Genomic DNA, 14,301 nt, shown 5'->3' with positions numbered 1-14,301 from the left:
TTGCCTCATCAGCTGAGTTGGGGAGTGTTCCATCTTCTTGAATTTTCTATATAATATTTTGTCCATGAGCTGGGAAGTTGGCTCAGTGGTAGAGCCCTTGCCTTGCATGCCTGAGGCCCTGGGTTTGATTCCTCAGCACCACATAAGCAAAAAGAAAAAAAGCCGGAAGTGGTGCTGTGGCTCAAGTGGTAGAGCACTAGCCTTGAGCTGAAGAGCTGAGGGACAGTGCCCAGGCCCAGAGTTCAGGCCCCACAACCGGACCCCCCCCAAAAAAATATTTTGCCCATGAATGCTTGTCAGAATTTAATTGACAAGGCCATTTGTGCCTACAGTTTGCTTTATGAGGAATTAAATTTCCTTCATAGATACAGTTCTATTTTGGATATCTAATTCTTAAGTGATCTTTCATGGTCTGTTTAAAGGGATTTGTCTATTCAACCAAGTTGTTGAATTTATTGGCATAGTATTTTCCCATAATATACCCTTATCATTGTAATAGCTTTAGAATTTGTGGTGATATCAACTTGATTACCGATGGTGCCCCCCTCCCTTTACCCTTTTTGGTTAGCCTTACAGAGTTTAGCAGCTGTATCGATCTTCTAAAAGGACAGTTTCTGGTTTTATTGACTTTTCTATTGTTTTTCTGTTTTCTGTTTCATGGATTTCCACTATATTGTTTTTTGTTTTTCTCTTCTGTTGACTTTAGATTTTATTTGCTGTTTTTTTCTAGTTTCTTAAAGTGAAAGCTAAAGTTATTGATGTGAAAACTTTCTCCGTTTTCAATGTAAGAGTTTATTGCTATAGGTTTTTCCAAAATTGTGTTAGCACACCCTATGAATTCTGATATGTTGTCAGATATATTTAGACCCATGTTTTCCCACAGACTTTTATTTTTCAGAAATTTTAGGTTTACAGAAAAATCTGGTAGTGCAGAAATTCCCATCTACCTTGCACCCAGTTTTACATTTGCACTGATATATCAAAACTAGAGATACATGATTGTTAAATGAAGTCCTCATATAATTTAGATGTTCTTAGTCTTTCCAGCCTGTGAAGGAAAGGCTATGATTCTTATCTCCAATTAATCAAAAAGCCATCTGTGGCTCAAGTGGTAGAGCACTATCCTTGAGTGAAAAGCTTACAGGCAGCATCTGGGTTCTGAATTCAAACACACAGGTACCCTTCCCCCCCACAGTTGCCTGATGCTTTTCTTGTGACTGTGCCATGTTATGGGAAGAAAACTACAGAGGGGAAGCATCCCTTAAAGATATGCCCTTCCCCCCAGGACCTCAGAATGTGAGTATATTTAGAAATAGGGTCTACATAAAGATAAGACACTGGGTGCTGGTGGCTCATGACTGTAATCATAGCTACTCGGGAGGCAGAGATCTGAGGATTACAGTTCAAAGCCAGCCTGGGAACGAAAATCTGACTCTGATCTCCAATTAACCTTAGAAAACTGGAAGTGGCACTGTGACTCCAAGTGGTAGGGTATTATTAGCCTTGAGCGAAAAGCTCAGGGATGGTACCCAACCCCGAGTTCAAGCCCCATAACAACAAAAAATAAGACAAAGGGAGATCATTAAAATTGAGATTGCAGGACTGTAATCTAATATGACCCATCCATGCCCTTTTAGAGGGAAACTTTGGATACAGAAAAAGATGTGGAAGGTATTAGCTTTCCATCACTGTAACACATACCCAAGATAAGCAACTACAAGGAGGAAAAGTTTATTTTGACTCATACTTCAGTCTGTGGCTAGTGGACTTTGCACATAAGGCCTCTGGTGGCACAGAACATCATGGCAAGAATTTGTGGTGCAGGTTGTGCCTCATGGTGGCTGGAAAGCCAATGAGAGAAAGGAAGGGCTAGGTTCCAATAGGCCTGCTCCCAATAACCTAACTTCCTCCTACAAGACTGCACCTCCTCTGCCTCCTGAATTCTCCCCCAATTCACAGTGTCACCATAGGCTGGTGGCCAAGACTTCAGCACATGATATCAGGGGCCTAGAGGAAAAAACATGTGAAGACTTGAAGAGACCACGAGATTTAAAGAATGGCCTACAGGGAGCAGCTTCCAGCAGCTCAAAGGATCAAAGAAGGGTTCTCCCTCAGAGTTGTCAGGGACATGGTCCTGCCAACACCTTTTAGACCTAGAATAAATATCAAACTACCTAATTGTTGGTCCTTGTGAGATCAGCCCTAGGAAACTGGTACTGGTCCACATTGTTCATGAAGTGTCTGATTGCTACTGTTGATCTTAAGTACCTATTGAGATTGGGTCTTCAGGTTCCCAGGTGATTGCTATGTCAGAGAAATGGGAGACAAGAAGCATATCCTACATGGCAGGCATGTAAGTGACCAGGACCTCTTAGCATTGCTCTGGTCTATAAGCTACCCCATAGGCAATGCTGGTAAGAAGATGAAGAAGTTGGTGGCTGGGGCTTCCTTTCCCATGAGCGATGAGTGAGACAAGAGATAAAGTACTGCAGTTTTAACCAGAGGCCAACTTTTTCTGGCCCAAGTATTATGTGGGGGTGGCACTTAACATGTTTCCATATCCTGGCTATTGTGAACAGTGCTGCAATAAACATAGAGGTGCATGTGTCCTTGTATCCTGGTTCTTATTGTTCAGGATAGATGTCTAGGAGTGGTATAGCTGTATCATATGGGAGGTCAATATTTAGCTTTCTCTTGTACTCCAGACTGCTTTCCAAAGTGGTTGTACAACTGTACATTCCTACCAGCAATGCAGTAGGGTTCCTCTTTCTCCACATCCCTTCCAGCATTTGTTGGGTGAGTTTAGGATGTGGGATTCTGACTGGGATAAGGTGGTATCTCAGGGTTGTCTTTATTTGCATTTCCTTCACAACCAGGGATGGTAAACATTTCCTCATCTGTTTCTTTGCCATTTTTCTCTCTTCTGAGAAGTCTCTCTTTAATTCCCTTGCCCATTTAGTAATTGGTTTGTTGGGTTTGGGAGGAATTAGTTTCTTGAGTTCCCTGCATATACTGGATATTAGGCCTTTGTCTGATACATTGCTGGTAAATATTTTTTTCCCAGTTAGTTTGTTGTCTTTCTAGTTTGGTTGCTATGTCTTTAGCTGTGCAGAAACTTTTTATTTTAAGGTAGTCCCATTTGTCCAGTCTCTCTCCAATTTGTTGTGACCCTGGAACTCTGTTCAGGAAGCTCCTGCCAGTGCCTATAAGTTTGAGTGTCTGTCCTACTCTGTTCTGCAATAATTTCAGAGTTTCAGGTTTGATATTAAGGTCTTTAATCCATTTGGAGTTGATGTTAGTGCATGGTGACAGGCTGGGGTCCACTTTTAATTTTCTGCATGTGGCCAACCAGTTTTCCCAACACCAGTAGTTGAAGAAGCTGTGCTTCTTCCACTGTATGTCTTTGGCTCCTTTGTCAAATAATAGCTGACTGTAAGCGTGTGGTTTTATTTCTGGATCTTCTATTCCATTGGTCTTTGGGTCTGTTTTTGTGCCAGTACCAAGCTGTCTTTATTATTATGGCTCTATAGTAGAGTTTGAAGCCGGTATTGAGATCCCTCCCATGTTGTCTTTTTTTTGCCTAGAATTGTTTTGGCCATTTGATTACATTTCTTTCTTTCTTTCTTTCTTTCTTTTTTGGGTCCTGTCGTGGGGCCTGAACTCTGGGCCTGGGCGCTGTCCCACAGCTCTTCAGCTCAAGGCTAGCGCTCTACCACTTGAGCCACAGCACCACTTCTGGCTTTTTTCTTTTTGCTTATGAGGAATTGAACCCAGGGCCTCAGGCATGCAAGGCAAGCGCTCTACCACTAAGTCGCCTTCCCAGCCCCTTGATTACATTTCTTTTTGGACAATGTCACCCTTCCTTCACTCTCTCTCAGATTTTCCCTGATGTCCACTCCCACAAATTGTACAGTTCATTATCAGTATAGTGTCTAGTGAGTACCACTAGATTTGTTCACTCTTTGTCCCTTCATTTCTGTGTCTACCTTATGCCCCATCAGAGACACATAAACAAGACAAAAAGAAAAAAAAACTGTTTCCATCTCCTGGAGTTCATTTCAATAAATATTGTATGATCAGAGGTACAGAGTCAGTTTCCCTTTTGATTTCTTCTTTGATCCAGAGGTTATTTAGAAAGATTTAGTTTCCAAGTAGTTGGATATTTTCTGTATATCATTTTTATTTACTTCTAATTTAATCTCATTGTAATAAAGAATGTATTTTGCATGATTCAAGGTAAATTGTGACTTGTTTAATAATCCAGAATGTTGTTTATCTTGGAAGTTAACTGTGTGTACGTGGAAAGAACTGATGTTTTTATGTTTGGTTGGGTCATTTAGTTAAATTTAGTTGATGAAGTTGATAAAGTCTGCTCTATTCTTGATCATTTTCTTCCTACTTTTAAGAGTAGTATTTGACTGCCCCAATTACAACTGGGGATTTTTCCTTCTAGATCTACCAGCTTTTGCTTTGTAAATTTTGAAGCTATTGTAATGGTCCTAATATTTAGTATTGTAACACAGTTCTCCTTGAGTGATTTATCAACTTAAATGACTTTATCTAAGCTACAGTTTTTGGCACTGAACACTTCTGTATTTGATGTACAGTATAATCACTTCTGTTTTCTTTTTGGTCCAGTTACCATGTTATGCTTTTAAAAAATTCTTTCACTTTTAGTCCAACTGTGTCTTCATAGGGGCAGTACATTTCCTGCAGCAACAGATAGACTTTACATTTTTATCCACTAATGATCTCTGCTATTCAATTAGGATATACATTTAATGTAATTGTTGATGAACCTATACTTCTGATCCATGTATATTGACATTGTATGATACACCTTTACTGCAGTCATTTATTACATCTCTCTGTCTTTGTATGTGTGTACTCTTAAGGGTTTTCTATATATAAGATCACATTATAGATAAAGTTAGTTTTACATTTTCCTTTCAACATGAATGTCATTATTTTTTTCTTGCCTAATTTTTCTGGTTACAACCTCTAGTATAAGATTTAAAAGAAGGTAATAAAGGCATCCCTAGTCTTATTTCTGACTTAAGAAGCTCAGGTCTATGTTTTAACCATTGGTTCTGTAGTTGAAAATGTTCTCTGAAAGAAAATTCCAGGCCCTAAATAGCTTAACTGGTTAATTATCTCAATTATTTAAGATTGAAATAATATCAATGCTACGAAAAGTCTTCCAGAACATAGAGGAAGAGGAAATATTTCTAAATTCTTTTTGAGGCAAGAAATACCTTAATAGCAAAAACAAAGACCTTTGAGGAAAGGAAGGTGACAGTCCAATATCTCTAATCAACCAAAATCAAAAGACCTCGACAAAATGTCATGAATTGAATCTGATGATAATGAGAAAAATAACCTCGCTTTCTTGAGACAACTTCCCACTTAGTCATTCAAAATTCAATATACTTCACCAGTTTAATAGACTATCAGAAAAAATGATCTTTTACATAGGTGTAGAAAAGGAATAGCTAACATTGAACACTCAATCATAATTCTGAAAAAAGGGGGTTGGAGGTGATGCTCAGGTGGTAGAGCACTGGCAAAATCATCAGATACTGAGTCTGAGTTCTGATCTTGGGAGAAAGAAAACAAAACACCCAAATACAACTTCCTAGAACTTGGAAGAAAAGGGAACTCCTATAACCCAAGGAAAGGCAACTAGAAAGGGTACATAGTGAACCACACTTAATATTGGAGATCTGCATTTATACCTGTGAGACTGGAAACAGGAAAAGATTTCTGTTCTCATCCTTGCTTTTTGAACAATCAAACAGGAAATGATAAAAGGTTCTCAAATTGAAAGGAAAAAATTGTAAATTATTTTTTTAATCTTTTTTGTTTGTAATTTCTATCAGCTGTCTTTGTAGAAAATCCTAACGAATCAACAAAAAAGCTGCTAGGATTGATTAGTGAAGTTGTCATGGTAACACAATTCCAAGTTAGTACATAAAAATCAATCGCATTTCTGGATCCTGGAAGTGAATAATTGGAAATTCAAATTTAAAAATACCATTTATAATAGCATGAAAACAGAAACTACTTTGGAATAAATTTAACAAAATAAATAAAAATGCCCACACACTAAAGCTACAAATTATTGCCTCAAAAATTAAAGAGTCAATGCCTTTGCTATCAAAATGCAACAGGGTGTTTGATGAAATTGACACATCTGCTCTAAAATTCACATAAAAAAACAAAGGAATGTGAATAGCCCAATTTTGAGAAAAGAAACTTAGCAATCTTATTATACCAAATTGGGAAGCTTGCTAATAAACTACAATAAACAATACACTATGGTATTAGCACCATTCTAGATATTTAACTCAATGAGATGGAATATAAAGTCCCTAAATAAGCTGGGTGCCAATGGCTCATGCCTGTAATCCTAGCTACTTAGGAGACTGAGATCTGAGGATCTGGGTTCAAAGCCAGACCAGGCAGAAGAGCCCATGAGACTCCTATCTCCAATTAACCACCAGAAAACCGGAAGTGGTGCTGTGGCTCAAGTGATAGAGCGCTTGCTTTAAGCTAAAGAGCTCAAGGACAGCACACAGGCCCAGAGTTCAAGCCCCATGACCAACCCCCCAAAACAATCCCCAAATAGAACCAAAAATAAAAAAAACCTGATCCAAAAATAGATAAGTTTTTTCTTTTGACAAAGGTGCCAATCCATCGGGAAAAGAATCATCTCTTCAACAAATAATACTTAGCCATTAGATGGGCTCCAAACTAAAATGCTAGTTCTGGGGCTGGGAAGGTGGCTCAGTGGTAAAGCGCTTGCCTTGCATGCCTGAGGCCCTGAGGCCCTGCATTCGATTCCTCAGCACCACATAAGCAAAAAGAAAAAAGCTGGAAGTGGCGCTGTGGCTCAAGTGGTAGAGCACTAGCCTTGAGCTGAAGAGCTGAGGGACAGTGCCCAGGCCCAGAGTTCAGGCCCCACAACCGAACCCCCCACCCCCCAAAAAGATAGTTCTTACCTTTTTCCTTCCCCTATAGATTTGATAACTTGATTTAGATTATGACCCAAAATGTGGCAGCTAAAGCTTGAAACATCTATAGTAAAACATAGGAGAAAAAAATCATTGTGGCTTCTTAAATCTTGGCTTCTTCAAAAAGCACAAGCTATAAAAGGAAAAAAGACTTCACTAAAGTTTAAAAATGAACCCACACTTCTTGATATTTAAAGTTAATGAAAAAGGAAAGTTAAAGTTAAAAATACAATGAAAAGGCAAGCTATAGACTAGAAAAGTGTGTGTAGGATATATAATGAATTTTTTACTACACAGTAAGATGACAAGCAATTCAATAAAAACTTGTGTAAAAATTGGCTACAACAAAGATACAAAGATACAAAGTGCACTGCATTCTTAGTCATGGGGGAAATGCAAAATAAGTCACAAGATAGATTTCTACACGCTCACAAGAATGTGACACTCACCAAATGACAAAATCTGATAATACTAAACATTGTTAGGGCTCTGGAACTCCCATGCATTGTGGCCAGAACATAAAATACCACAACTACTTTGCAGAAACAACCTGGCAGCTCCCGTCAATGCAACCTAGTGATTAAATTGCTGGATATTTATTCAAGAGAAATGAAAACAAATGCTCATGTGGAGAATCTGAGCATTCAGAACACTTTTGTTTATAATAGACAGCTAGAAATAACCCAAATGGTTATCACATGATGAATGTATAAGCACATTATGAGAGGCTAGATTGAATTAATATGAAGTAGAAAATGATGCAACCAAAAGGAGAAATTGTTGTGCATTCATATAGCTGAATACAATATCCTAAGCCATAAGGTAAATGAAAATCCAACTAACTACACTGAGATTTCATCTCAATCTTGTAAAAATGGCTTCTACCATAAAAACAGCAAGTGCTGGTGAAGATGGGTAGGAGGAGGAACCCTTTTATACTGTGGGTGGGAGTATAAATTGGTGTAGCCACTATGGGAGTCAGAAAGGAGGTGTCTGAAAAGGTTACAAGTGGCCCTAAAATATAGCCAGCTATACCACTCCTGAATGTACCTGAGTATTCACCTGTCAGACTACAGTCAGGCTACAATAGAAATACTTGCACATCTACATTTAGTGTAGCACTCTTCACAATAACCAAGTCATGGAATCAATCTAGATGCCTTTTAATAGAAGAAAGGCTAAAGAGAAAAAATAATTATATATAATATATATTATATAATACATTATAATTATATAATTGTACAATTATATATTATATAAACATATATAGCTATATTTATATCACATTATATCACATATATACATTATATATTTATATCACATGTCAGTATATTTTACATATACTTGTATATATTTATAAATGATATATTACATAAATAAAATTATAAACTATGCATATATATACATGTGTATATATTTTATAGTCATGAATAAGAACAAAATTATATCATTTGCAGGAAATATTAAATGAAATAAGCTATACTCTGAAAGCGTAATCTAGTTTCAAAAGAAGACATGATACAGAAAGGGGAGAAGTTGAGAGGAAGAACAGGGGAAGAAGGGAAGGGATTAGAAAAGGTGCTCTGCAGATGAAGGTGATCAAAGTATATAGTATGAAAATATGAAAATATCATATTGGAGCTCATTATTTTTTTTGTTTTTGTGGTACTGATTAATCAAACCCATGGCCTTATGCATGCTAGGCAAGCACTCAGTCACATTCCTAGCTCTGAAGCTCATTATTTTGTACAATTAAAAATTCAAATACAAACATACCCAACAATGTGAAAGAATCTCAAATCCATTGTGCTGAGTTAAAGAACTCAGAAGCAAGACACTACATCTTATTTTATCTATATGAAATTTCAGAAAAGTTGATACTATATATAATTGTAGAAAATTGAACAAAAATTATAAGGACTGAAGCTGGAGGGGTGTTAACTAAAAGGGGGTATAGTTTCAGGGGGATAGAATATACATTGATTGTAGTTGTAATTAATGTAGCTATATATGTCTGTCAAGACCCATCAAGTTATTCACTTAAAAAAAAATCTGTGCATCTCAAGCTAGGTGCTAGTGGTCCCCATGCCTGTAATCCCAGCTACTCAAGAGGCTGAGATCTGAGGAGCTACCATGGACAGGAAGGTCTGTGAAACTCTTATCTCCAATTACCCATTAAAAAGCTGGAAGTGGAGTTGTGGCTGAAATGGTAGAGCACCAGCCTTGAGTACAAAAGCTCAAGGACATCATCCAGGCCTGAGTTCAAATCCCAAGACTGGCACCAAAAAACAAAAGTGCTTTTTAACCCAGGTTCCAGTGGCTCAAGCCTCAAGACCAGTATACATACACATACACACAAAAACTGATATATCCTATTATATGTAAACTATAACTTAGTAAAGCAGATCACTCCCCAGGTAATTCCATTGTGCAGCCCAGCAGAGCCTACCATCTATGCTCACTCCATATATATATATATATATATATATATATATATATATATATACCATCTATGCTCACTCCATATATATATATATATATATATAGTGTTTTATTGTAAAGATACTGTAAGAGGGGTTACAGTTATATGAGTAAGGTAATGAGTACATTTCCTATCTAGCATTGTTACTCCCTCCTTTGTTTTTCTCCTACCATCCCTTCTCTCCCCACCTCCCCAACTCTCCCCCGCCCCAGTTGTAAAGTTTGTTTTTAGTATCTTGTATAGCTCATTGTTACAATGGGTCACCTTGTATCCTTATTTCAGCATTTTGTTATTTCCTTTCCACTCCAAAAATTAGAAAAATGTATATACAAAATGCAGGGTACGGGAATCAAATACAGTGAAATTTTCAATAACTAGTATATGTCTAAGACATATATATCCTAGGAAAAGGTTAAAAGCTATGTACATATGACCATATGAGATGATGTTAACTGAAATGAACTCAAAGATAGGGACACAGTGGTTTTTTTTCTTGCTATTGTTTTTAACATTTATAATGCACTATGTGATTGTTTTGTTTCTTTTGATGTTCTTCCCCCACAGTATAACCCCTGTTTTCACTTCTTATTTTATTGACACTGAGGTCCAGGGAGGCACTAGGAGGCCCAGACTCCATGTCTGCTCAGTGAGTGAATGAACGAATCTGGGTCAGGTGTCTGAGTGAGGTTGTGGCTGATCAGACACTGTAAACCTCATCTTCTGGCACCCAGAAGCCGTTTCCCCCTGCATTATAACTAAGGAGGATTTGAGAATTGACTGTTAATGAAGGCAGGATGAGTACACGATCAGAGCTGTTTTCTGGACCTCCTGTGGCTCTCTTTGGAGCCAGTGGGGACAAAGTCAGGCATCTAAGCTATTGATCAGTGTAGCAGGCTTGATCAGCTCTCAACTTCTCCCATGTAGCCTCAGGAGCCCAGACTGGGTGAGTCAGGATGGATGACAGGCTGATGATAGGGAGGGCCTGGCTGCCCATCAGCTGACGATAGGCCAGCAGCTCCTGCAGCAGCTGAAAATGGGAAATGTAGGCCACACTTAGAACAACTGGGTCACAAGGTACACTTAGAAACTCAAGAAGTGCCCACAGGAAAGGACTGCAGATTTTGGAGAGGTAGAAGAGGAAGCAGAAATGAGGATTGAGTCGGATTCTTCTCCAGAGGCAATAAAGAGAATACTAGACCAGGACAAAGAGCCAGACTCCTTCAGAGGGCTGCTTCCCTTTCCTTTGTGACACTGTAACGAATAGAACCTGTGTAACCACCTAACAGATAAAGAAAAGATGGCTGTGAGATGGCCTGCCCCTTCTCATCCCATGACCTGCTGGTCTCCATGCCTGACACATACTGACATCCTGACTCCAGCTCAGGCCCAGACCCACAGTCAGTGCCCAGCATATCCTCCTGGCCTGATATTATTTTCCTGCCATCTGGTCTTCCCTGTCCATCTCTTTCCTCCCTAGCTCCTCATAGCATGTGAGAGCAAGGAAGAGGCCCATCACAGCATGTTAGGTTGGGAAAAGAGCTGGAGTTGGAAATAGGGAGAGTTTGCAAGGAGTTGGTCTGTATATTCCTGGGGCTTTGCACTTGCAGGTGTCAGGAACACTGAGATTTTTCTCCTGGTAGCTAGTATGGATCCAGACATAGGGAGGATCTTTGAAATTCCAGCTCCTTGTGAAGAGGAATGGCAAAAGAGCAGCAGCTTGGAATTGGAGAGCTGGAGCTGTGGGCCCTTCCTGGGTGTGGGCAGCTGGCTCTTGTTGGCAAAGGGCAGCTCCTCCATCAGTGCATGGCCTGTGTGTATCTGTCCTTTGCCTCTCTGCCTCCCTCACATGCTATGTGATTCCCTAACACATGTGGCTACCCTCCCAGTCTTCTCTTTCCTCTCCAATAATACACCAATATTGCTCCTTTGTTAATCCCCTGGTCAGACACTGTCTCTCTTCTGTATGCCTTTCTCCATCTAGCATCACATTAACTGGTCTGGCATGCATATGACCCCCTGGTACCAGCTGCTATTTCTGGAGTGCCTGGGGTCACCCCTGGCAGGAACCGCACTCTGGGTACATGTAGGCTCACTCAGCATGCTCAGGATGAGGCTGTTCAGTTGGAGTCCCTTATAAAACCAGGAGGCATGGCCCCATGGCTTTTGTGAGGTCCTGATGGAGCAATTGGAATCAGATTTCATTTGGCTCAACTGTTCTTGGCAGCAATGGTGCCTGACATGGCCAAAATGGAACTTTTGATCCCTCTCCCAAACCTGGTTTTAACCTCCCTAAATGACATTGCCTTCTATTCATTCAGAAAAGCCAAAAAATTCAGGTGTTCTTGGTCCTCCATTCACTTCCCTCCCAGCCCTGTGGTTTCCAGTGACTTCTGTGCTATTAAACTAGCGCTCATTCTTCTGTACAGGCTTGTTTTAGCTACTTGGGGTGGCTGCAATAAATCACCACAAGCCAGGTGGCTAAAGGCAGAAAGTTTATCCTCTCCAAGTTCTGGAGGCAGTGAAGTCTAAAGTCAGTTTCACTGGACCCGAATTAAGGTATTGTCAGGGCTACTTTGACTCAGTAGGCTCTGGGGGAGGGGGGATAGGGGTGGGGGCTGCCCCTAGTCTCTCATCTCCTTGTGGTTCCAGGAAGTTTTTGGTTTGTGGCTGCATTGCTCCAGTGGTGGCCAATGGCCTCTTCTGTCCTGTCTACATCAAGACAGCATACTGCCTCTCCTCCCCCTTAAAACTGCATTTAGGATATACCCACCCTATGACTGTATTTAGGGTGCATCCAGATAAACAGGATAATAACTCCATCTTAAAGTTTCTAATTCCATCATATTTATAAAGTCCTCTATTTTGGGTGGGGGGATATCTAAAGTAGTATTGATAGGTCTTAGAGATTAAGGCATGGAATTTTTTCTTTTGAGATCTATTGTTTAGCATTTGCATAAATTTTTGTGTGAGTATGTTAGGGAGTATTAAAATTATCATTTGCTGAGCCAGCACATATTATATTACTTGAGCCATTCACAAAATTCTTTTTGTTCTTAGTTGGTTATTCAAATATCTTATGCTAACTTTGCCTGGGCTGGCCTTGGATATCAATGCTCCTGTGTTTACCTCTTGATAGGTGGTATTATAGGTATATACTACCACACCTTGTAATTTTCTTTCCTCCCTCCCTCCCTTCTTTCTTCCTTTCTTTCATTTTCTATCTTTCTCTCTTTCTTTATTATACTGGTGGCTGAAGTCAAGTACTTATCCATGCTAGGCAAGTGCTCTTTTGTACTTCTCCTCTCACACTTGTCCCTCCTGCTTGCTCACCTTTGGATACTATAGAGCATGGTTTCAGCCCTCCACTCAGTTGCTCATGCTGAAAACCTATGAGTCGTTCTAGATTTCTTTCAGCAGCCAGTCCTCTGGCTCAGCCCCAATTCACATCATCTATCTTTGTTTCCCAAACTCACTTCTATCCACATTGCTCCCATTGTGTATAGTCTAAGCCACCATGATGGATTGTGCAGCCAAGGAGGGCACAGAAGTTGCTGGCCTGTTGCATAGCCCCTCAGATGCCACTCTGATATTAGCCATAAATGTTGGGCACATTTCTGTGAATGATTTCCCTGAGAATACCTCACCTCAAGTGCACAATGGATTCTTCCTCTGATGACAATGTGGGATGCCAGCAAGAGTATGTGTGGCCTGGAAATGTGGGGTTAGAGGAACCAATATACCTGGAGCAGCCTTTGGCTCATGAGGGAAAGTCAGGGTCAAGATAGAACTACTTGTCTGTGTGGCCCAGGATTGGGGCATTCCATGACCTCCTGGGAGGTCCCAGTGGGACCTTACCCAGTGGTCTCCACTGTAGTGAAACACTCAGCAATGCTCTCTCATGCCGGTGGTTTCTCCACATCTTCTCTACCCCCCTTAGCAAACAAACTTCCTTCCAAACAAGCTGCCTCCACACAGGTCCTTTCTGCCAATCCTACGTGTGAGGGGAACTTGGGCAAAGCATTGAGACTTCCAAAATGCAAATCTTTCATGCCTTTTGATCGCTCCTCAGTGTTCTCATCTTAATGATAAAATAAGATTTTGATTGACAAGGGAGTGAACAATCTAATCCATATCTGACCCTCTCCAGTCTCACTTTCCCCTGCCCACCCTTCTCCCCCACCTTCTTCAGTACAATTGCACAAGCTGTTTCCTCTTCTCTCCTGTCTTCTAGATGCATGTAGTATATTCCTCACCTCTCAACTCAAGCACCATTTTCTTAGGGACTCCTCCCTTAACAGAAGCCCAGGTATCTCTGCTCTGTGCTCTCCTAGCATCTCTGTAGGCAGCTTTCCTGCCCTGAAGTGTTGGTAATGAGGACAGTATTGTGATATTATTTGATTAACGTCTGTCATTCTTAGCTCACAATCCCTAGAGGATCAAGATTGGCAGTTTTTGCTCCCTAGTTATCTTCAAGGCCTGGCACACGTTGCAAGAGTTAAATGTTTGTTGAATGGACAAATGAGTGTAAAATTATCCTACAGTGCTTAAGGCATACACAACTGCCATGTTTCTTTATCCTTCCTAAAGCAAACAAATCCTGCTTTACACCCACCAAATAATATCAACAATCTCCCACATTTCCTACCAAGCCCCAGGCTTGCAAGAGCCCTGTAAAGCTGAAATGGTCTCTGAAGCTTGATGCATTTATGGAGTCATTGCCATCCACTTGAAGGCTGATGACTAACAGTGGTGATTCTTTCCCTGATGGCCAGGACACAACTGCCCACCATTCCATGCAGAGTGTGT

This window comes from Dipodomys ordii, unplaced genomic scaffold (genome assembly GCF_000151885.1).
Source record: "Dipodomys ordii isolate 6190 unplaced genomic scaffold, Dord_2.0 Scaffold86, whole genome shotgun sequence".
In the NCBI taxonomy this organism is placed as follows: Eukaryota; Metazoa; Chordata; class Mammalia; order Rodentia; family Heteromyidae; genus Dipodomys; species Dipodomys ordii.
This window is presented reverse-complemented; position numbering follows the sequence as displayed.